At 48.1% G+C, this 25,243-nt stretch overlaps 1 protein-coding gene and 1 pseudogene across 5 annotated transcripts in view; both read left to right on the top strand.

Moving 5' to 3' along the window:
* Positions 1–10,649, top strand: part of LOC104008153 (putative protein FAM157A) — a 63,932-nt gene extending 53,283 nt beyond the window's left edge. Inside the window, exons 10-12 of one of the 5 annotated variants that reach the window (XR_010158745.1) lie at positions 1,528–1,717; positions 8,500–8,623; positions 10,516–10,649. The gene's annotated coding sequence lies outside the window, so the exon portion shown is untranslated. The other 4 variants (XR_010158744.1, XR_010158747.1, XR_010158746.1 and 1 more) reach the window with 4 other exon arrangements.
* Positions 10,650–11,181: 532 nt separating this feature from the next.
* On the top strand, positions 11,182–24,565 carry LOC134810511 (putative uncharacterized protein FLJ44672; annotated as a pseudogene).
* The last annotated feature ends 678 nt before the right edge of the window (positions 24,566–25,243 follow it).

The raw sequence follows: 25,243 nt of genomic DNA, 5'->3' as shown, positions 1-25,243 counted from the left end.
GGTTCTTTTCTATTTTCCCTGAGTGTCATCCAGTCTGAGAAATAAAGGGAAACAGTACAAAAGAGAGAAATTTTAAAGCTGGATGTCCAGGGGAGACATCACACGTCGGCAGGTTCCGTGATGCCCCCCAAGCCGCAAAACCAACAAGTTTTTATTAGTGAGTTTCAAAAGGTGAGGGAGTGTACGAATAGGGTGTGGGTCACAGAGATCACATGCTTCACAAGGTAATAAAATATCACAAGGCAAGTGGAGGCAGGGCAAGATCACAGGACCACAGGACCGGGGCGAAATTAAAATTGCTAATGAAGTTTCGGGCACGCATTGTCATTGATAACATCTTATCAGGAGAAAGGGTTTGAGAGCAGACAACCCATCTGACCAAAATTTATTAGGCGGGAATTTCCTTGTCCTGATAAGCCTGGGAGCACCACGCGAACCCAGGGCTTATTTCATCCCTTATCTATGACTGTAAAAGACAGCCGTCCCCAAAGCAGCCATTTCAGAGGCCTCCCCTTAGGGATGCATTCTCTTTCTCAGGGATGTTCTTTGCTGAGAAAAAGAATTCAGCAATACTTCTCCTATTTGCTTTTGAAAGAAGAGAAATATGGCTCTGTTCCACCCGGCCCACAGGCAGCCAGAGTTTAAGGTTATCTCCCTTGTTCCCTGAAATTGCTGTTATCCTGTTCTTTTTTCAAGGTGCCCAGGTTTCATATTGTTTAAACAACTTGTGCAGTTAACGCAATTATCACAGGGTCCTGCAGGGACATTCATCGTCAGCTTACGAAGATGCCCGGATTAAGAGATTAAAGTAAAGACAGGCATAGAAAATCACAAGGGTATTGATTGGGGAAGTGATAAGTGTCCATGAAATCTTCACAATTTATGTTCAGAGATTGCAGTAATGACAGGCCTAAGAAATTATAGAAGTATTAATTTGGGGAACTAATAAATGTCCATGAAATCTTCACAATTTATGTTCTTCTGCCGTGGCTTCAGCCAGTCCCTCCGTTTGGGGTCCCTGACTTCCCGCAACACGTTTCTCTCTACTCACAGACTTCTGACCAAATGTGCGTGCAGAGTTTCTACACCAGTTCTCCAACTCTCTGGATACCAACCGCGTATCCCACAATTCCATTCTGACACTACCTAGAGTTAGCGCAGAACCCACAGGTTAGGGGCTCAGTCCCACAAGACCACCCTCACTTCAGATGCCAGTTGCAAGTCCTAGGTTGTCACCTGTATTTTGACCAACCAGTTAGAAATCGGGGTTTCCCATGACCCTCTTCTTGAGTTTAATTATTTACTAGAACAACTCACAGAACTTAGAAAAACAGGTTTTTTTTCTTTTCTTTTTAAGAGACAGGGCCTCGCTCTGTTGTCCAAGCTGGTGTGCAGTGGTGCAATCATAGCTCATTGAAGCTTCAACCTCCAGGGCTCAAGTGATTCTCCTGCTTCAGCCTCTCAAGTAGCTGGAATTACAGGGTTCCCACCACCACATTTGGCTAATTTCTTTTATTTTTTGTATAGATGGGGTCTTCTTATGTTGCCCAGGTTGGTCTCAAATTCCTAGGCTCAAGTGATTCCGCCCACCTCTGCCTCCCAAAGTGCTGGGATTACGGGCATGAGCCAGCGCATCTGGCCACCTTATTTTCTATTACTGCCTCAATGTAATGGCTCCATCTCAGGAACAGCCAATGAAAGAGATGCACAGGACAAGGTAAGTGGGGAGGGGCACAGAGCTTCCATGCCCTCTGTTGGGCACACTACCCTCCCAGGACCTCCTTGTGTTTAGCAACACAGAAGCTCTCCAAACCCTGCTGTTTGGGTGTTTATGGAGGCACGATTGATAAAATCATTGGCCATTGGTAGTTAAGTCAATCTCCAGTTCCTTTTGCCTCCTGGAGTTCAGCAGGTGAGGCTGAAAGTTCCAAGCCTCAAAAAATGTGGTTGGGGCCAGGTGCGGTGGCTCACTCCTGTAATCCTAGCAGTTTGGAAGGCTGAGGCACATGGACCACTTGAGGTCAAGAGTTTGAGACCAGCCTGACCAACATGGTGAAACCCCGTTTCTACTAAAAATAACAACAGTTAGCTAGGCATTGTGGCACATCCCTGTAATTCCAGCTACTTGGGAGGCCGAGGCAGGAGAATTGCTTGAACCCGGGAGGTGGAGGTTGTAGTGAGCTGAGATTGTGCCATTGCACTCCAGCCTGGGCTACAAGAGCCAAACTCTGTTTTAACAAAAAAATGTGGTTGCTTTCTCTGGCAGCTAGCCCTCCTCCTGAAGCAGTCTAGGAGCTTGCAGCCACCCTGTTAGCTCAACAGCATCCCACATGCATTCTTACCATGCTGCAGATCTGAAAGACCTTAGAGGCCCTTGTGTCAGGAACCTAGGACTAAGACTAAATATCAAAACAGAAAATGCTCCTATTACCTCTGTCACGAAGGGCTTTATAAGAGCTTTGGAAGCTCTATGCCAGGAACCAGGGGCAGAGACCAAATGTATATTTCTTTTCTTATATTGGAGACAGAGTCTCACTCTGCCACTGAGGCTGGAGTGCAGTGATGTGATCATAGCTCACTGCAGCCTTGACCTCCTAGGCTAAAGCAATCCTCCCACCTTAGCCTCTCCAGTAGCTGGAACTACAGGCATGCATCACCATGTCCAACTGATTTTAATTTTAATTTTGTAAAGGCAGGGTCTTCCTATTTTCCCCAGGCTGATCTCTAACTCTTGGCCTCAAGCAATCCTTCCTCTTTGGCCTCCCAAAATGTTGGGATTACAGATGGGAGCCCCCATACCCACCAATCACAAGGATCTTTATAAGAGAAGGATGTAGGAGAGTCAGAATTAGAGAAAGTGATGTGGTAATGGAAGAAGAGGTGAGAGGGAGATTTGAAGATGCTGCACTTCTGGCCTTGAATATGGAGTCACGAGGTAAGTCAAGGAATGGGGGTGGCTTCTAGAAGCTGGAAAAGGCAAAGGAGCAGATTCTGTCTAGAGCCTCCCGCAGAAGGAATGAAGCCCCTCTGACACCTTGACTTTAGCCTTAATAGACCTAGTTGGGCTTCTGGCCCCCAGAACTGTAAGATGGTAGATTTGTGGTGTTTGATGCCACTAAATGTAGGGTACTTTGTTGTAGCAACGACAAAAAATGAACATGAAGCTGGGACTTCATGTTACAGTTGCTCATGCCTGTAATCCCAGAACTTTAGGAGGCTGAGGTGGGAGGATCGCTTAAGCCCAGGAGCTTAAGACCAGCCTGGGCAGCATAATGAGACCTCATGTCTAAAAAAAAATTTTTTAAAAGGCCAGGCGCAGTGACTCACGCCTGTAATCCCAGCACTTTGGGAGGCCGAGGAGGGTGGATCACGAGGTCAGAAGTTCAAGACCAGCCTAGCCAAGATGGTGAAACCCCATCTCTACTAAAAATACAAACATTAGCCAGGTGTGGTGGTGGGTGCCTGTAATCCCAGCTACTCGGGAGGCAGAGAATCACTTGAACCCAAAAGGCAGACATTGCAGTGAGCCAAGATCGCACCCTTACACTTCAGCCTGGGCGACCGAGACTCCGTCTCAAAAAAAAAAAAAAAAAAAAAAAGCCATGTGTTGTGGCATGCAGCTGTAGTCTCAGTTCCTAGGGTGGCTGAGGTGGGAGGATTGTTTAAGCCTGGGAGGTTGAAGTTGCTGTGAGCTGTGATTGCACCAGTGTACTCCAGCCTGGGCAATAAAGCAAGACCTTGTTTCAAAAAGAAAGAAAGAAATGAGCATGGTGGGAATGGGGACAGATGGCAGTGTTAAGTAGAGTGATCAGGGTTGGCCTCATAAGTGAATATTGAGCAAAAGTTTGAAGCAGGTGATGGAGCTGGCCAAGGTGCTGAGGGAAGAGCATTGTAGGCTGAGTCAACAGGATAAAGGCATTAGGAGGAAACTCTCTGGTGTGTCTGAGGCTCTGGAAGGAGGCCAGTGGAGCAAAGAGATAGAGGGAGCGAAGTCAGCGAGGAGGCCAGGGAGTTGCTGGGCTGGGATCGGTACAGATCGTGTAAGCCCTGGGACGCTATTGCTGGGGCTTTGGCTTTTACTCTGACTAAAATGGGAACCACCGAGGGCTTCTGAGCAGAGAGGCGACATGATCTGTCTCCTGATTTAAAAGCACGACCTGGCTGCCAAGTTGAGAAAGACTATGGGAAGATTTGGGTAGAAGCATGGGGGCCAAGCTGTGGCAACATCCCGGTGGGAGATGATAGTGATCCTGACCGGGTTCACGGTGGTGGTGAGAGATGGTTAGAGCCTGGATACATGTTGAAGTCAGTCAGTAGGATTTCCTGACAGACTGGATGTGAGCTGTGAGAGAAAGCAGTGGTCAAGGTTGAGTTTGAATTATTAAGTAATTTTAAAAAACACTACTGCCTTTCCCAATCCTACCAAGTAAAGGATGCTAGATAAAAGAAATCTCAAGTCAGGCCAGGTACAGTGGCTCACACCTATAGTTCCAACAGTTTGAGAGGCAGAGATGGGAGTATGTTTTAAGGCCATGAGTTTGAGAGCAGCCTGGGCAACACAGCAAGACCTCCTCTCTACAAAAATAAAAAAAAAATTTAATAAAATAAAATAAATATAGCCAGGCATGATGGTATGTACCTATGGCCCCAGTTACTCATGTGGCTGAGATGGGCAGATCTCTTGATTCTAGGAGTTTGAGGCCAACTTGGGCAACATAGCAAGACTTATCTCTACAAAAATGAAAAAAATGCCTGACATGGTGGTACTTGCCTGTATTCCCAGGTATGGGGGCAGCTGAGGCAGGAGCATCTCTTGAGCCCAGTTGGTCAAGGTTGCAGTAAGCTATGATTTTACCACTGCACTCCATCCTGGGTGACAGAGTGGGACCCTGTCTCAAAATACAAATACAAATGAAATCTCAAGTCAGACCAGTCCCTTCTAGGCTATGTAGGCCTTGTAACCATATAGCTGCATGATCGGGTTTGTGTGGCTATGGATGAGGAGACCCCTGTCCAATTGTTGGCTATGTAATCAGTTTATTTTTCAATATAGTAATCAAATATATTTCATCATACTTGATAGTCTCAGATATGTGTGGATTTTGGAATTCCCCTTGGTACAGGTTGTAACATCTTATTGGCTCCATAATTCCATAATTTTTAAAATCTGATCAGTTTTTAATAAGATCAGAATTTATATTAGACTACTTAATCGGTTTTGTTAATGAGAAAATGAAATTGTGTTGTTTGCATTTTATCCAAGATGGGTGTCATATTGGGTAAATCTCATCAATACTTGAACAAATGCAAAATTAGAGCTTCTTTATCATGAAACACGATGTAATTCTTGAAGAAGATGCCATTTCTTTTTTTTCTTTTTTTTTTTTTAAGATAAGAGTCTTTCTCTTGTCACCCAGGCTGGAGTGCAATGGTGCGATTGTGGCTCACTGCAACCTTCACCTTCTGGGTTCAAGCAATTCTCCTGCCTCAGCCTCCCGAGTAGCTGGGATTACAGGCGCCCGCCACCATACCCAGCTAATTTTTGTATTTTTAGTAGAGATGGGGTTTCACCATGTTGGCCAGGCTCCTCTGGAGCTCCTGACCTCAGGCAATCTGCCTGCCTCAGCCTCCCAAAATTCAAGGAGTACAGATGTACAAGGTACAGCTGCTATCATTGCAGACTTGCTGTTTAGGCACTTATGAATTTTTCACTAGAAGGCATGTAAATAAAGACCATGGGCAATTGTAATGAATTTAGCATTCATTCTTTGACTACATGACTGTCCCCAGAGCTGTAACTTTATTGAATTTTTTAAGAAACCATTTAGCTAGCAACTGAGCCTAACCAGCCACTCACCGTCATTATTCAGTGCTCTTTTATTATTGTCTATTTCTCCTCCAACTTGGCTACACTCACAAAGTGATAAAAACTTGCATTTGTTTTCTTTCCTTTTCAGAGACAGCATCTTGCTCTGTTGCTCAGGCTACAGTACAGTGACATGATCATGGTTCACTGTAGCCTCAAACTCCTGGGCTCAAGCGGTTCTCTCACTTCAGTCTCCCAAGTAGCTGGGACTACAGACATGTGCCACCATGTCCAGCTAATTTTTTATCATAGAGATGGGATCTTGCCACGTTGCTCCGACTGGGCTCAAAACTCCTGACCTCAAGTGATCCTCCTGCCTCAGCCTCCCAAAGTGCTGGGATTACAGGCAGGCATGACCACCTGTGCCCAGCCCCCTATTATTATTATTTTAAATAATAGCTTTATTAAAATATTCACATACCATTCACTTTATTTATTGAAATCTGCAATTCAGTAGGTTTTAGAATATTTACAGAGCTGTGCATCGATCACCACAGTCACTTTTAGAACCTTTCATTACCCTATAGAGAAATCCATACCCCTTAGCCACTACCTCCTACTCTCCCCACCTACCTTCGCCCCCAGCCTTAGGCAACCATTGATTAATTTTTTTGTCACTATAGATTTGCCTAATCTGGACAAAGAGAATTGTACAATATGTGATCTTTTGTGGCTTTTTTTCCCTCTTAGCACAGTGTTTTCAAAGTTCCTTTATGTCATAGTGTGTATCAATATTTCATTCCTTCTATGGCAGTATTCCATGGTAGAGACACACTGCATTTTGTTTATCTGTTCATCAGTTGGTGGATATTTGGGTTGTTTCCATGTATTCCATGTATTGGTCATTATGAATAATGCTGCTATGAAGATTGTTGTACAAGTTTTTGTGTGGACATATATTTTTATTTTTCTGGGATATATGCCTAGGAGTGAAATTGTTGCATTATAGGATGACTGTACATTTAGCCTTTTGAGAAACTGCCAGACTGTTTTCTAATGTGGCTATACCAGTTGGGTGCAATGGCTCACACCTGTAATCCCAGCTACTCAGGAGTCTCAGCTAGGAGGATGGCTTGAGCCCATGAATTCAAGACCAGCCTGGGCAAGATAGTGAAACCCTGTCTTGATTTTTTAAAAATCCAATTAAAATGACAAGAAAAGAAATACCCAAACAAAATGGTTACACAATTTTATGTTCCCACCAGTAATGTATGTGGGTTCCAATTCCTCCACATCTTCACTGACATTTTTTTTTTTCTAGATAAGGGCTTGCTCTGTCTCTCAGGCCACAGTGCAATGATGCCATCACAGTTCACTGCAGCCTTGACCTCCCAGGCACAAGTGATTCTCTCATCTCAGCCTCCTGAGTAGCTGAAAATTACAGGTGTACGCCACCATGCCTGGCTAATTTTTATATTTTTCTGTAGTGATGGGATTTTACCATGTTGCCCAGGCTGGTCTCATACTCCTGGCCTCAAGTGATCTGCCCACCTCAGCCTCCCTACGTTCTGGAATTACAGGCTGCCACCATGCCCGGCCTTCACCAACATTTGCCATTATCTGTTTTTTTTTCTTCCTTTATACCTTAAAGCAGTATAAGAACAAGTGTCTTCAATTATAGGAAACAGTATAATCCCAGGGCATTGGGAGGCTAAGACAGGAAGATGTCTTGATGCCAGGAGTTTTTATTGTTGTTGTTGTTTTTGACAGAGTCTCGCTCTGTCACCCAGGGTGGAGTGCAGTGATGGGGTCCACTGCAACCTCCACCTCCCGGGTTCAAGTGATTCTCCTGCCTCAGCCTCCCGAGTAGGTGAGACTACAGGTACACGCCACTACTGCCCAGCTAATTTTTGTATTTTTGATAGAGTCAGAGTTTTACCATGTTGGCCAGGCTGGTCTCGAACTCCAGACTTCAGGTGATTTGCCTGCCTTAGCTTCCCAAAGTGCTGGGATTACAAGCATGAGCCACCATGCCCAGCCTGATGCCAGGAGTTTTAGACTAGCCTGGGCAACATAGCAAGACCTTGTCTCTACAGAATATTTAAAAATTAACCAAATGTGGTGGTGCCTGTGTATAGTCTCTCTCCCTCTCTTTTTTTTTTCTTTCTAACTTTTTGTGACATGGTCTGGCTCTGTCACCCAGGCTGAAGTGCAGTGGTGTGACCATGGCTCACTGCAGCCTGAAACTCCTGGGATCAAGGATCAATCCTCCCACCTCATCCTACCAAGTAGTAGGGACAACAGGTGTATGCCACCCAGGTCTTGCTATGTTGTCCAGGCTGGTCTTGAGCTCCTGGCCTCAAGCAATCCTCTCACCTTGGCCCCCCACAGTGCAAGGATTACAGGTATGAGCCACCATGCCTGGCCCCTACCCTGCCTACTGAGAACCAAAAGAAGGACCCAAATTCTCCTTAGCTCAACTCGAGCCATTTCCCGATTGCTTCATCAGCAAGGAGCTGGTTATTGGGCTGTCCAGGCCTCCCAAGCAGCACAGAAATGAGGTGAAGGAGTTTTCCTGTTGCTCCACTCTGTAAGGAGTTGGAGGGTGATGTTTACTCGTTTGCAGAGAGAGATGCCTTGTAGGCACCTCAGGATGGAGAGGACCCTGATTCCAATGTCCTTTTTTTCTTCAGAAACAGGACCTTGCCCTGTCACTCAGGATGGAGTTCAGTGGTCCTATCATGGCTCATTATAGCCTCAAACTCCCAGGCTCAAGCAATCCTACCATGTCAGCCTTCCCAGTAGCTGGGACTACAGGTAAGCATCGTGACACTCAGTGAATTTTGTTTTTATTTTGTTGTAGAGATGGGACCTCAGTATGTTGCCACGGCTGACCTTGAACTCCTGCACTCAAGGGATTTTCCTGCCCTGGCCTCCCAAAGTATTGGTATTACAGGCATGAGCCATTGTGCCCACCGTCTCTGGTTCTTAACCTTCTGCCTCCCTCTTCCAGTTTTAAAGAATGCTTGTAATTACATGGGCTCTCCTAGATACTCCAGGATAATCTTGTTTTAAGGTCAGCTGATGAGCAACATTAATTTTATCTGCACTCTTAATTCCCCCTTCCTATGTAATTGTGCTATGTAACATAGGACATGAGCAATTGGTGGTGGTGGGGGTTATCACTTTGGCCACCACAGTAACTATTTTATGCCAGGTACTCAGCTAAGCACTGGTGAATTAAGCATGAATAACACACACTCCCTAATCTCCATCCATTCATGGGAGGAGCACTTCACCTGCCATGCTCCTGAGAATCTCGGGAGTCAAAGAAGTCTTCTATGAGGAGGTGATGCCAAAGCGGACAGGTGACAGAGGAGTCGAAGCTAGCTAGGAAGAGAGTAGAGGTTTAAGGGGAAGCATATTATAAGCAGAGGATATTACCCACTTCAGAGACTCCCAGAGGAGAAAGAGTGTGCGTTCAAGGGGCAGATGAGGCTCAGTTGGACTCCATAGCAGATGAAATGGAGAGGGGCAAGCAGTGAGGCTGCCTTGCAAGGCAGGGCAGAGCAGGGGCTGTTAAGGAGTTTGGACTTAATCCCTGAGGCAAGGAGAAGTGATGTAAATGGGGGAGTAACATGATGAGATTCATGGATTAGAGACATGGCTCAGGCTGCTATAGAGAAGGCACCAGGGAGAGCAGATGGCTCAATGGGTGTGCAGGAGACCTCTCCCTGAGTTTAGGGAGAGGTTTTTAAAACAGAAGAAGTTTGAGTAATTTAAATGATGATGGGAAGGAGCTAAAAGTGGGGGATAGGTTAAAGATACAGGAAAGTGGGAGGAAGAACCGACAAGTGAGGTTCCAGAGAGGGCAGGAGAAGAGGAGATTCCCTTAGGGGGATTAACACTTTCTTTTCTTTTTTCTTTCTAAGACAGGGTCTCACTCTGTCGCCCAGGCTGGAGTGCAGTGGCACAATCTTGGCTCACTGTAGTGTAGACTTCCCAGGCTCAAGGGATTTCTCCCACCCCAGACTCCCAAGTAGCTGGAACTACGGGTGTGCACCACCACCACACCTGGCTAATGTCTCTTTTTTTTGGTAGACACAGAGTCTCACTATTTAGCACTGATTGGTCTCCAACTCCTGGCCTCAAGCGGTCCTCCTGCCTAGGCTTCCCAAATTGCTGGGATTACAGGCATGAGCCACAATGCCTGGCCTCTGCTAGTTCCGTATTCTCTAGAGTTGTCTTTACTTTGTGCTGGTGTGTCCCTCATTGTGCTGATCCTCTGTAAAAATTAATACCTTTTTTTTTTTTTTTTGAGATGGAGTTTCACTCTTGTTGCCCAGGCTGGAGTGCAATGGCGCTATCTCGGCTCAGCGCAACCTCCACCTGCCGGGTTCAAGCGATTCTCCTGCCTCAGCCTCCCGAGTAGTTGGGATTACAGGCATGTGCCACCATGCCTAGCTAATTTTGTATTTTTAGTAGAGATGGGGTTTCTCTATGCTGGTCAGGCTGGTCTTGAACTCCTGACCTCAGGTGATCTGTCTGCCTTGGCCTCCCAAAGTGCTGGGATTACAGGCATGAGCCATTTTGCCTGGCCAAAATTAATACTTTTTATATTAAATTTACATATATATATATATATATATATATATATATATATATATATGTTTTTTCTTTTTGATACCGGGTCTCACACTGTCACACAGGCTGGAGTACAGTGGCACAACCTCTGCTCACTGCAGCCTCCACCTGCCAGGCTCAAGCAATTCTCCTGCCTCAGCCTCCCGAGTAGCTGGGATTACAGGTAAGTGCCACCACACCCAGCTGATTTTTGTGTTTTTTGTAGAGACGAGGTTTCGCCGTGTTTCCCAGACTGTTCTCAAACTCCTGAGCTCAAAGCAGTCCACCCACCTTGGCCTCCCAGAGTGCTGGGATTACAGGTGTGAGCCATCTTGCTCATTCTAGTTTAAACTTTTGAGTGGTTTGTGTCTCCTGATTGGACTCCTACAAATACAGAATTGATGCTGAAGGGTACCAGGAGATAGACGTACACAGATGGGGTTTGGGAATAGGTTTGGTTATCCAAGGAGCAGTGCTGAGCTCCTTGCTAATGGGATATGGGATGCTGGTGATTTCCAGGAAGTGAGCTCAGAGTGACTCAAGCTGCCACATACTGTTGATTGTGAAATGCCAGTTGAAGCATATGTCCTGCGAGCTTAGGGGTGCTACAGTTGACCACTGCAGCAGTAAAGATGACTCTGAAGAATGGCGTGGGATGGATCCTTTCCAATGCACTTGAGCAGTGGTCTCCAACCACAGGGCCACAGAGCTGGAGGTGAGCAGCAGGCGAGTGAAGGGAAACTTCATCTGTATTTCTAGCCCCTCCCATCGCTTGCACGACCACCTGAGCTCCATGTCCTGTCAGATCAGCAGCAGCATTAGATTCTCATAGGAGCACAAACTCTGTTGTGAAGTGTGCATGTGAGGGATCTAGGTTGTGTACTCCTTATGAGAATCTAATGCCTGATATTCTGTTACTGTCTCCCATCACTCCAGATGGACAGTCTAGTTGCAGGAAAACAAGCTCAGAGATCCCACTGAGTCTACGTTATAGTGAGTTGTAGAATCATTTCATTATATATTACTATGTAGTAATAGTAGAAATAAAGTGCACAATATATGTAATGCACTTGAATCATCCTGAAATTATTCCCTCACTCCCAGTCTGTGGAAAAATTGTCTTCCACACATTCACTCTGTTTTTCGGTAGAGGCAGGGTCTTAATATATTGCCCAGGCTGATCTGAAACTCCTGGCCTCAAGTAATATACCTCTCTCAGCCTCCCAAAGTGCTGAGATTACAGGCATAAGCCACCACCCTCAACCAAGACTTTCTTAAACCAAATAAAAATTAAGTGAGATTACTTGAGCCCAGGTGGTCAAGGCTGCAGTGAGCCTGATTGCACCACTGCACTCCAGCCTAGGTGACAGAATGAGACTGTCTCAAAAAATAAAATAAAATACAAATTAACCCTTTATGACATTCCCAGTAACTTCCTAAGTGTTCCCCACAAGTCTTTGAATTCTGTTTTTCACATAACATTTAAGACATTTAAGAACTTATGTCTGTCTGTGTCATCCCTTTATGTCAAAAGATGTCTTTTTGTCACTTCCAGCTGGATCTACCATGAAGGACTTCTGAATCCAGGAAGAGAGACTGACTGGGCAACATGTTATTCAGGTACAAAAAGATTTGGACTGTAACTTAAAAATGATCAAATAATAGTGCATGCATCAAGTGCAATGGGAAGCTCTTCTGGAGAGAGAGAGAAGCTTCCAGTTAAGGTGACATTGAAGCCAAGTCCTGAAAGATGAGGAAGAGTTGTATGAGAGTGGGGAGGGAAGGGGGAGGTGGAGGGATGGGGAATGGGCCAGGATGGGATAGCGCAAACTGCCCGGGAAGGGAAACCAGCACTGTACAGACCTGAACAACGAAGATGGCATATTTTGTTCAGGGAATGGTGAATTAAGTGTGGCAGGAATGCTTTATAGACACAGTAATTTGCTTGTATGGAATTTTGCCTGAGAGACCTCATTGCAGTTTCTGATTTTTTTGATGTCTTCATCCATCACTGTCCTTGTCAAATAGTTTGGAACAGGTATAATGATCACAATAACCCCAAGCATAATATTTCATTAATTCTCACAGAATCACATGTAGGTGCCACAGTTATCCCCATTTTATGAATGGAGTGATGAAGCCTTAGGAATAATGAATGATTTGTGCAGGCTCACCTGGATATTAAGACTGAGTCAAATGTTGGGTCTGGTCTGACTTTAATGTTTGCTTTGTTCATGAGCACCACATATTGCTTCTCCTATGCAGTTAAGCAGGTAGGTGACAGAAAAGCCAATGTTTGTCTCTACTCACACACTTCCGACTGAATGTATGTATGGAGTTTCTACACCAAATTCTTCAGTGCTCTGGATATTAACTGGGTATCCCATGACTTTATTCTGACACTACCTGGAGTTAGCACAGACCCCACAAGTTAGGGGCTCAGTCCCACGAGGCCATCCTCACTTCAGATGCCAATGGCAAGTCCTAAGTTGTCACCATACTTTTGACCAACCTGTTACCAATCGGGGGTTCCCATAACTGTCTTCTTGGGTTTAATAATTTGCTAGAACAGTTTACGGAACTCAGAAAAACAGTTTATTTTCTTTTTTTCTGAGAGAGAGGGTCTTATTTTGTTGCCCAGGCTGGTGTGCAATGGTGCAGTCATAGCTCATTGCAGCCTTGATTGTCTGGGTTCCAGTGGTTCTCCCACCTCAGCCTCCCTAGTAGCTGAGACTACATGCCTGCACCACCACATCTGGCTAGTTTCTTTTATTTTTTGTATAGATGGGGTCTTGTTGTGTTGGCCAGGCTGGCCACAAATTCCTGGTCTCAAGTGATCCTCCCGCCTCAACCTCTGAAAGTGCTGGGATTACAGATGTGAGCCACCACATCTGGCCAGTTCATTTCCTATTACTGGTTCATTGTGAAGGATACATCTCAGTCAATGAAAGAGACGTGCATGCTTGATGCAGTGGCTCATGCCTATAATCTCAGCACTTTGGGAGGCCAAGGTGGGAGGATCGCTTAAACTCAGGAGTTTGAGACCAGCCTGGGCAACATGGTGAAAACCTGTCTCTATAAAAAATTAAAAAATAATAATAATAACCGGTGTGGTGGTGTGCACCTAGAGTTCCAACTACTAGGGAAGCTGAGATGAGAGGATACCTTGAGCTGGGGACTGGGGAGGCTTAGGTTACAGTAAGCTGAGATTGTGCCACTGCACTCCAGCTTGGACAAAAGAGCCTGATCCTGTCTCAAAAAAAAGAAAGATACCCAGGGCAAGTTAAGTTCGGAGGGGCACAGAGCTCCCATGCCCTCTGTTGAACATGCGACCCTCCCAGCATCTCCTGTGTCCAGCAACCCTGAAAGCTCCGCAAACCCCTTTCAGGGTGTTTATGGAGGCTTTATTATGCAAGCATGATTGATAAAATCTTTGGCTGTTGGTGATTAAGTCAGTCTCCAGCCCCTCTTCCCCCTGGAGTTCAGTGCATGAGGCTGAAAGTTCCAAGCCTCTTACCATGTGGTTGCATGGTAATCAGCCCTCCTCTTGAAGAAATTTAGGAGCTTGCAGTCACCCGGTCATCTCAACAACATCCCCAAATGCATTCTTACCATGCTGGAGATCCCAGAGTTCTTAGAGGCTCTTGTGTTAGAAACCTGGGACCAAGACCAAATATTAAAACAAAAGATGTTCCTGTCACATCTATCACTGAGGTCTTTGTAAGAGCTTTAGAAGCTCTGTGCCAGGAACCAGGGACAGAGATTAAATATATATTTCTTTTCTTTTTTTTGAGACAGAATCTCCCTGTGTCATCCAGGCTGGAGTGCAGTGATGTGATCATAGCTCACTATAGCTTTGGCCTCCTGAGATCAAGCAATCCTCCCATCTCAACCTCCCAAGTAGCTAGGACTACACATGCATGTCACCCATGCCCAGCTCATTTTTGTAGAGTCAGAGTTTCACCATGGTGGCCAGGTTGGCCATGTTGGCCAGATGGGGTCTTCTTTTGTTGCCCAGGCTGGCCACAAATTCCTGGGCTCAAGTGATCCTCCCACCTCGTCCTTGTAGAGATGAGATTTAGTTATGTCGTCCAGGCTGATCTCAAACTCCTGGGCTAAATCGATTGTCTCACCTCAGCCTCTCAAGTAGCTGGGACTACAGGCGCATACCACCATGTCGGGCTAATATTTATTTTTATTTTTTTCTAGAGGTGGGGGTCTCACTGTGTTTTTCATGCTAGTTTCAAACTTCGGGCCTCAAGTGTTCCTCCTGCCTTGACCTCCCAAAGTGTTGGGATTCTGGGTGGGAGCCACCATGCCCAGCAATCACAAGGGTCTTTATAAAAGAAAGAGAGTAGGAGATTCAGAATTGGAGCAGGAGATGTGGTGATGAAAGCAGAGGTAAGAGAGGGAGATTTGAAGATGCTTCACCTCTGGCTTTGAAGATGGAGTCAGGGGCCATCATCCAAGGAATGGGGGTGGCTTCTAGAAGCTGGAAAAGCCAAGGGAACATATTAGAGTCTCCAGAAGGAATGCAGCCCTGCTGACACCTTGACTTTAGCCTTAATAGACCTAGTTTGGGTTTCTGGCCCCTAGAACTGTAAGATGGTAGACTTGTGGTGTTTTAAGCCACTAAATGTAGGAAACTGCAAACTATGTTGCAGCAGCAAGAAGAAATGAACATGAAGCCAGGCATGATGGCTCATGCCGGTAATCCCAGCACTTTAGGAATTTAGGCAGGAGGATCACTTGAGGCCAGGAGTTCAAGACCAGTCTGGGCAACATAGTAAGACCTTGTCTCTACAAAAAATAAAAAAACTGGCCAGGCGTGGTGGCTCACGCCTGTAATTGCAGCACTTTGGGAGGCCGAAGCGGGCAGATTACCTGAGGTCAGGAGTTCGAGACCAGCCTGGCCAACATTGTGAAACCCCGGCTCTACTAAAAATACAAAAATTAGCTGGGCGTGGTGGCACGCACCTGTAATCCCAGCTACTTGGAAGGCTGAGGCAGGAGAATCACTTGAATCTGGGAGGTGGAGGTTGCAGTGAGCCGGGATCGCACCGTTACACTACAGCCTGGGCAAGAAGAGTGAAACTCTTGTCTCAAAATAAAATAAAATAAAATACTAAAAAATTTAGCCAGGCATGGTGGCATGAACCTGGAGTCCCAGCTACTCGGGAGGCTGAGGTGGGAGGATCGCTTGAGCCTGGAAATTTGAGGTTGCAGTGAGCTGTGATTTCGCCACTGCAGTCCAGTCTTGGTGATGGTGAGATCTTGAAAAAAAGAAAGAAGAAAGTAAAGAAAGAAGAAGTGAGCATGGTGGGCATGGGGACAGATGGCAATGTTAAGTAGAATGGTCAGTGGTGGCCTCCTAAGTGAAAATTGAGTAAAGACTTGAAGGAGGGGAAGGAGGTGGCCAAGGTGCTGAGGGAAGAGGATTGTAGGCAGAAACAATAGAATAAAGTGTCTGAGGTGTGTCTGAGGCTCTGGAAGGAGGCCCATGGAGCAGATGGAGAGAGGGAGAGAATTAGGGGAGGGAGCCAGGGAGTTGCTGGGTGGGGATCAGTACAGATCACATAAGCCCTGGGAGGTTATTGCTGGGGCTTTGGCTTTTACTCTGACTCAGATGGAAACTGCGGGAGGGTTCTGAGCAGAGAGGCGACATGATCTGTCTCCCGATTTAAAAGCATTCTCTGGCTGCTGAGTTGAGAAAGACTGTGGGAAGATGTGATAGAAGCATGGGGGCCAAGCTTTGGCAACATCCAGGCGGGAGATGATGGTGGTCCTGACCAGGGTCATGGTGGTGTTGAGAGATGGTCAGAGGGGAGAAGTAGGGGAGGAGGCCAGGGAGTTGCTGGGTGGGGATCTTTAGTACATGTCGAAGACAGTCAACAGGATTTCCTGACAGACTGGATATGGGGTGTGAGAGAAGGCAGGGGTCAAGGTTGAGTTTGATTGTTACTGAAATTATTAAGTAATTTTAAAAAACACTACTGCCTTTCCCAATCCTACCAAGTATGGGATGCTAGATTAAAGAAATCTCTTCAGGCTCATTGCAGTGGCTCATGCCTGTAGTCCCAGCTGTTTGGTAAGCAGAGGTGCGAGTATCTTTTAAGGGCAGGTGTTCAAGACCAGCCTGGACAACACAGCAAGATCTGCTCTTTACAAAAATATTTTTCAAAATGAAATAAATGTAGCTAGGCATGGTGATGTGTACTTGTAGTTTCAGCTACTCAGGAGGCTGAAGTGGGCAGATCTCTTGAGGTCAGGAGTTTGAGGCCAGCTTGGGCAACATAGCAAGACCCCTCACTCTACAAAAAAATTAAAAAAATAACCAGGCATGGTGACACTCAACTGTACTACCAGCTACTGGGGAGCTGAGGCAGGAAGATGGCTTGAGCCCAGGAGGTCGAGGCTGCAGTGAGCTGTAAGTGCACAGCTGCACTCCAGTCTGGGTGACACAGCAGGACCTGTCTCACAATACAAATAAAAATACAAGTAAAATAATATCTCAAGTCAGAGCCTTTTGGCTCTGCAGCCCTTGCAACCCCTCAGCCGTGCAGTGGGGTTTGCGTCCCTGGGAATGAGGAGACCCCTGCCTGGTGGTGTTGCCTGATTAATGAGTGTTTTAAAACATATATTAATTGGGGTGGGCGCGGTGGCTCACACCTGTAATCCCAGCAATTAGGGAGACCCAGGCGGGTGGATCACCTGAGGTCAAGAGTTCAAGACCAGACTTGCCAACATGGCGAAACTCCTTCTCTACTAAGAAAATACAATAATTAGCTGGACATGGTAGTGGGCGCCTGTAATCCCAGCTACTTGGGAGGCTGAGGTAGGAGAATCGCTTGAACCTGCGGGGCGGAGGTTGAATGAGCTGAGATTGTGCCACTTCACTCCAGCCTGGGCAAAAGAACAAGATTTTGTCTCAAAGAAAAAAAAAAGTATTATATCAACATGTAATGGTTTTATTATTAATATGTAATGAATATTAAATATTTTTAAAATCTTGTATTATATCAACATGTAATGGCTTTAATATGTGATGAATAAATTTTAAAAATTGTGTCTTATTTTCTAGTTTTAATATAATTATCTGCAGAAAGAAATAGTCTTAGAGATCTTCAATAAAGCTAAAAAATGTAAAGGGATGTTAGACCCCAAAAGATTGAGAATTTCTAGTTTAGAAATATTCAGAGTAAGCCACATACAACTTGCTACTTGAACTATTTTTTTTCTTTGCTTTTTATTTTAGGAGACGGGGTCTCACCCTGTCACACAGGCGTGAGTACAGTAGTGCTATCACAGCTCACTGCAGCCTTGAACTCCTGGGCTAAGGATCCTCCTACCTGAGCCTCCTGAGTAGTTAGGACTGTAAGTATACATGACGATACTTGGCTAATTTTTAAATTGGTAGACATGGGGTCTCACTTTGTTGGCCAGGCTGGTGTCAAACTAATGGCCTCAAGTGACCCTTCCACCCCTGCCTCCCATCCTCGAGGTATGTGCCACCACAAGGAGCACTTGTTCAATTTTCTAAAAAAAAAATTTCTAAAGTAAGACTGTGGGATGATGGCAGGAAGATAAAAGAAAAACAGAAGAATAAGTTAAAATGACTTATTCACACATATTCTTTTGACAGCAAGAAGAACTTTTAGTATCGACATTCCTTACAAACAAACAAAAAGCAGATAAACAATGTTGTATAGGAACTTCAACACACACTGTACAATATTCCCACTTTGCTGACATAAGTTATGGAAATTTCATGGTTTACTTGAGTGTCGCTACCAGTATTTTGCTTCTCTGATGATTTTTATCAACTTCCTCATCTGTTAACTTCTCTCCAAGGTATGTCATGTCACGACATACTGCCGCTGCACGAACATGGCCAGTGTCTTCCTATTCAACATGTAGAATGCTTTCCTAATTTCTCTTTTTACTCTCTGTCTTTGTGTTCTGTATTTTCCTTACTTTTATTGTCAGAAACTCCAGAAGGTCAATTGTACTAATTTATCATGATTTGCTTTATTAATTTATACTTGCTTATATGGAATTTTGCCCAGCAGACCTCATTACAGTTTCTAACCTGTTTTATTTATTTATTTTTTTTCTGAGACAGGGTCTCCCTCTGTTGTCCAAGGCTGGAGTGTAGTAGCGCTATCGCAGCTGACTGCAGCCTCAACCTCCCAGGCTGAAGCGATCCTCCCATCTCAACCTCCCACGTGGCTGAGACTACAGGTGCTTGCCACTATGCCCAACTAATATTTGGAATTTTCGTATACGTGGATTCCAGAGGGGTGACAGCGAAATGTGAGTAAGCATGGATTTTGGTATATGCAGAGATGGGGGGCTGGAACTAATTCTGTATACTGAGGGATGACTGTATATGTTTTTACAATTACGCTGTAGGATACATACTGTTGCATAGCCTTGAAAATAATAATTTTTAATTGAGTGGAATAATAATAATATTGATAAAAGTAGCAGCTGGCCAGGTGTGGTGGCTCACACTGGTAATCGCAACACTTTGGGAGGCTGAGGCAGGAGGATGGCTTGAGGCCAAGAGTTTGTGATAGGCCTTGGAAAGAAAGGGGGAGTCACCATCCCTACAGAAAAACACATGAATTAGCCTAGTGTGGTGGCATGTTCCTGTAGTCCCAGCTACTTGGGAGGCTGAGGTGGGAGGATCACTTGAGCCCAGGGAGGCTGAGACTGCAGTGAGTCATGATCAGGCCTCTGCACTCCAGCCTGGGTGACAGAGTGAGACCCTGTCTCAAAACAACAAAAAAGTAGCAGCTAACATCAACTGACCTTTTATACCAGGTGCCTATTGATACCATAGTTTAATTTCTTATAACTGTTTCTTATTTCACTTACCAACTCTGTCTTCAGTTACTCCCAGATTTTTACTGTGTGTGTACAGATGACCTTTTGTTTAGATTGAATTGTCTCCCCAGAAGTAAGATTACTGTGAGTCATGGTGAATGGACATTCTCATTACCGTTGATGTAAATCGACAGGGTTTTGGGTGCCTCCCAGCTATAATCTTAGCACTTTGGGAGGCTAAGAGAGGAGGATTGCTTGAGGCCAAGAGTTGGAGGAGGCAGTATGGCAGTATGGTGAGACCCTGTCTCCATTATTTTAAAAAATTGACAGGCTTTACCCGGGAAGGCTTATACACAATTTAAACACTCCTCATAGTGTAAGAAAGTGCCCATTTCACTGCACCTTTGCCAGCACAGGGTATTATAATTTAGTAAGTCATTTTTTGTTTGATTATTTTAAATAGACAAAAGACCTCATGTTACTTTACTTGTCACATTTCAACATCTTTCCTCAGCTTATTAGCTCTATTTCTTTTCTGTCTGTAAACGGTTGTTGTTGTTTTGTTCTTTGAGACAGGGTCTTGCTCTGTCACCAGGCTGGACTGTAGTGGCATAATCATGCCTCACTGCAGCCTTGACCTCCCAGGCTCAAACTTCTGCATTCCGAGTAGCTGGGACTACAAGTGTGCACCACCACTCCCAGCTAACTTTTTTCTTCTTTTGGATAGAGACAGGGTCTCACTGTGTTGTCCAGACCGGTCTCTAGCTCCTGGCCTTAAGCAATCCTCCTGCATTAGCTTCTCAAATTACTGGAATTTCAGGCATAAGCCACCATGCCTGGCCTGGGCTTGTCCAGTATTCTCTAGAGTTCTCTTTACTTTGTGCTAGCCAATCTCTCATTATGCTGTTCACCTGTTAAAATGAATAATTCTCTGTATTAAATTTTACCACTTTAAACTGTTGAGTGGTTTATGCTTACTGATTGGACTCTGACTAATATGTTAGGAAGGGTCCCAGGAGATAAACCCACACAGATGGGATTTGGGCATAGGTTTGGTTTCCCAGGGGGCAGTGCTGAGCTCTTTGCCAGTGGGAAATGGGATGCTGGTGATTTCCAGTAGGTGACCTCACAGTGACTCAAGCTACCACTTACTGTTGATTGTGATGAAATGCCAGCTGAGGCACATTGCCTTGGGAGCTAAGTGGTTGCTGCCCTTGACCACTGTGAAGACTGGTGTGGGAAGGGTCGCTTTGGATGCACTTGAGCAGGGTTCCCCAACCCCTGAGCCATGGAGCCGCAAGGAGCCACACAGCAGGAGGTGAGCGGTGTCGAGTGAGGGAGTGAGGGAAGCTTCATCTGTATTTACAGCCACTCCCCTTTGCTCACATTCCCGCCTGAGCTCCACCTTCTCAGATGAGCAGCAGCATTAGATTCTCATAGGAGAACGCACCCTGTTGTGAACCGTGCATGTGAGGGATCTAGGTTGCGCTGTCCTTATGAGAATCTAATACCTATTGATCTGTCACTTTCTCCCATCACGCTCAGGTGGGACCATCCAGTTGCAGGAAAACAAGCTTAACACGCCCACTGATTCTACATTATGGTGAGTTCTATAATTATTTTATAATATATTACAGTGTAATAATGGAAATAAAGTGCCTAATAAATGCAAATGTGCTTACATCTTTTGGCCCAGCTCCTACCTCCCGGCAGCCTCTCCAGGCCCAGAGCTTTCTCCAGTCAGCCTCTACAGACCAAGCTCGTGACTCACCATGGCCTATTTAGGCCCATACCCTACCTCATGGCAGTCTCCGCAGATGAGGCTACTGCCTCACAACAGCCTCCACAGGCACAGCTCCATCGTTACAATGGCCTCTTTAGACCCAGCTCCTGCCTCCCAGCCTTCTCTCCAGGCCCTGAACTTTCTCAATCGACCTCACCAGGCCCAGCTCATGCTTCTTTGCAGCCTCTCCAGGCCCAGCTCCTGCATCTTGGTGGCCCCTCCAGGCCCAGCCTCTACCTCCCGTCAGCCTCTACAGTCCCAACATCTGCCTCACAGCAGATTCTTCACGCTCAGCATCTGCCTCACTGTGGACCCCCCAAGCCAAGCTCCCAACCTTTCAGCAGCCTCTACACACCCAGCTCCTGCCACCCAGTGGCCTCTTTAGGCCAAGCTCATGCTTCACAAGGGCCTTTCCAGGCCCAACTTTTGTCTCATGGCAACCTTCCCTGGCCAGATTCCTGCCTGTCTCCCAGCAGCCTAGACAGGCCCAGGTCTTGCCTCACACTGGCCTCTCTACATCCAGCTTATGCCTCACGGTGGCCTCTCCAGGCCCAACTCCTGTCCCAGGACGTCATCTCCGGGCCCAAAACTTACTCAAGTCAGACTCTCTAGTCCCAACTGCTGCCTCCTGGTGGCCTATGAAGGCCCAAAATCTCCTCAAGTTGACCTCTCCAGGCCCGACTCCTGCCTCTCAACAACCTCTTTGGACTCAGTGCCTATCCATCTCCTGGCGGCCTTGGTTGGCCCACAGCTTCCTCAAGCCAAGCTCCCCAGGCCCAGGTCAGGCCTCACGGTGGCCTCTCCAGGATGAGCTCCTGTCCTCCGATGGCATCTCCAGGCCCCAAATGGTCTCAGGTCGGTGGGCTCCTCCACGCCAAGCTTGGGCCTCCCGGCGACCGCCGCAGGCCCAAGTTGTCCTGAAGTCGGCCTCTCCCGGCCCTGCCTCCGAGCAAGTAAGCAAGCTCTTTTGGCTCAACTCCTGCCCAGCTCCCAGCCGCCTTTGTAGGCCCCGAACTTTCTCCAGCCAAGCTCTGAGGGCCCACTTCCTGCCTCCTGGTGGCCTGTACGGGCCTAGCACTGGTTGGAGAACAGCCTCTGCAGGCCCCGCCCTTGCCTCCCAGGGGCCTCTCCAGGCCCAGCTCTTGCCGCCACGGCGGCCTCCTGGGGCCAAGTCTCTGCCTGCCTCCCAGCAGCCCGCGTGCGGCCCAGCTCCTCCCTCACGGTGGCCTGTTGATGCCCAACTCATGCCTCTGGCACCCTGCCCAGAGGCGTGAGCCCCTGCCTCACACTGGCTCCTCCCACTCTGAGAGAGGTCAGTGTGAGCCCTTGCCTCACACCGGCCCCTCCCACGCGGACAGAGGTCAGCGTAAGCCCTTGCCTCACACCGGCCCCTCCCACGCTGAGAGAGGTCAGCGTGAGCCCCTTGCCTCACACCGGCCCCTGCCACGCTGACAGAGGTCAGCGTGAGCCCTTGCCTCACACCGGCCCCTCCCACGCGGACAGAGGTCAGCGTGAGCCCCTTGCCTCACACCGGCCCCTCCCATGCTGACAGAGGTCAGCGTGAGCCCCTTGCCTCACACCGGCCCCTCCCACGCGGACAGAGGTCAGCGTGAGCCCTTGCCTCACACCGGCGCCTCCCACGCGGACAGAGGTCAGCGTGAGCCCCTTGTCTCACACCAGCCCCTCCCACGCTGAGAGAGATCAGTGTGAGCCCTTGCCTCACACCGGCCCCTCCCACGCGGACAGAGGTCAGCGTGAGCCCCTTGCCTCACACCGGCCCCTCCCACGCTGAGAGAGGTCAGCGTGAGCCCTTGCCTCACACCGGCCCCTCCCACGCTGAGAGAGATCAGTGTGAGCCCTTGCCTCACACCGGCCCCTCCCATGCGGACAGAGGTCAGCGTGAGCCCCTTGCCTCGCACGGGCCCGTCCCACGCTGAGAGGTCAGCGTGAGCCCTTGCCTCACACCAGCCCCTCCCAGGCTGGTAGGTCCGCGGGAGCCCCTTGCCTCACACCGGCCCCTCCCACGCTCACAGAGGTCAGTGTGAGCCCTTGCCTCACACCGGCCCCTCCCACGCGGACAGAGGTCAGCGTGAGCCCCTTGCCTCACACCGGCCCCTCCCACGCTGAGAGAGGTCAGCGTGAGCCCCTGCCTCAACAGGCCACCGTGAGGGAATAGCAGGGTCGCACGCGGGCTGCTGGGAGGTAGGCAGAGACTTGGGCCCGGGAGGTCGCGGTGGGGCGAGAGCTGGGCCTGGAGACTCCCCTGGGAGGCAACAGCGGGGTCTGCAGACGCCCGTCTCCAGCCGGAGCTGGGACTGTTCAGTCACTGGGAGAAGGGATGTGGGTCTGAAGAGCTTGGTTGCAGAAACTTCGGGGTCTACAAACGCAGGCGGGAGCTGAGCCAAAAGAGCTTGTTTGCTGGGAGGCGGGAGATGCAGCCAGGAGGAACAGCTGGGCCATGCGGGAGGCGGAGGCCAGGCCTCCTCAAATTGGTCTCTCGACCCACTTGCAGCCTCCCGGCATCCTCTCCGGGCCCAGCTCTTCCTCCTGGCTGCATCTCCAGGCCGGACTCTGGGCCGACTCCAGGTCCCAACAACGTCTTTGGACTCAGCTCCTGCCCAGCTCCCAGCGGCCCTGGTAGGCCCACAACTTCCCTAAGCCAAGCTCCCCAGGCCCAGCTCAGGCCTCACGGTGGCCTCTCCAGGCTCAGCTCCTGCCCTCCGATGGCATCTGCAGGCCCCAAACGGCCTCCGGTTGGTGGGCTCTTCTAGGCCCAGCTTGGGCCTCCCGGCGGCCTCTGCAGGCCCAAGTCGTCCTCAAGTCGGCCTGGAAGTGGGCCTGGAAGAGGGCCTGGAAGAGCAGCAAGTCGGCCTCCCCGGGCCCAGCTCCGTCCTCTCGGCGGCCTCTCCAGGTGCAAAACTTCCTCGAGTCAGCCTCTCCAGGCCCAGCTCCTCCTGCCTCCCAGTGGCCTCTTTCGGCCCAGCCCAGCTCATGGCTCTCGGCGGCCTTCCCAGGCCCCGCTTTTGACTTTTGGCAGCCTCTTCAGGCGCAGAACTTGATCTCCAGTCGGCCTTTGCAGGCCCGGCCTCCTGCCTCTCAAAGGCCTGCACTGGCCCGGCCTCGGCCTCGGCCTCACAGCGGACTCTCCACGCCCAGCTAGCTCTCGCCTCACTGCGGCCTCCCCATTCCAAAGCTCCTGCCTTTTGGCTACTTCGGCAGGTCCAGCTACTGCCTGCCAGTGGCCTCCTTAGGCCCAGCTCATTCCTCACAACGGCCTTTCCAGGCCCCATTTTTCCCTTCCGGCAGCCTCCTGGCCTCTAATTTGTTTATCTTTTGTGTATAAATCCCAAAATATTGAATTTTGGAATATTTCCACCATTATATATTTTGGTAGGTAATTTATTTGGAGTGAGTTTCTGCACCATGCCCGAATTTTTTATTTTATTTTCCTTATTATTTGGTGTTAAACAGGTTTAATGACGGTCATGGCAACTTTTTGGCACAATGAAAAATATCGCCCATGATCAACGTGTTCTGTTCTGGGGAAGGGGGCAAAGGCAGGGTGAATCACTTTCTTAAAAAGTATAGCTCAAGTTGGGAGTGCAGAGGGAATGGGGAGAAAACCCTCCCGCTGCCTGTGTCGAAGTGCAGGAGCCCCCACCCCCATACTCACCTGAGTCCAGCCCCTCTGGGGAAAGAAGGGGTGCATGAACTCCCCCTAGTCCACAGGCGCCTCCCTGTGGCCCAAGGCCCTCTTCACACTCCATCTTGTGGCCCCAGCAGGAGCTATTTTCCGAAAAGTGAAAAGCTCTGAAGGTCCCACAATTCATGGTATGTACAGGGGCTCGGAGGAGGGAAACTGCCCAGCTTTCCCCCGGCACAGCTGCAGGGGTAGGGGGTATAGATAAGAGGAGCAGGCCTTGGCCAGGCGTGGTGGCTCACACCTGTAATCCCAGCACTTTGGGAGGGGGAGGCAGGCAGATCACGATGTCAGGAGATCGAAATCAGCCTGGCCAAGATGATGAAGCCCCGTCTGTACTAAAAATACAAAAATTAGCCGGACGTGGTAGCGTGCACCTGTAATCCTAGCTACCCGGAAGGCTGAGGCAGGAGAATGGCGTGAACCCGGCGGGAAGCGGTTGCAGTGAGCCAAGATCGCACCACTGCACTCCAGCCTGGGCGACAGAGCAAGACTCGGTCTC

This window comes from Pan troglodytes, chromosome 6 (genome assembly GCF_028858775.2).
Source record: "Pan troglodytes isolate AG18354 chromosome 6, NHGRI_mPanTro3-v2.0_pri, whole genome shotgun sequence".
In the NCBI taxonomy this organism is placed as follows: Eukaryota; Metazoa; Chordata; class Mammalia; order Primates; family Hominidae; genus Pan; species Pan troglodytes.
Note: the sequence above shows the minus strand (reverse complement) of the source record. Positions and strands in the feature narration are given on the sequence as shown.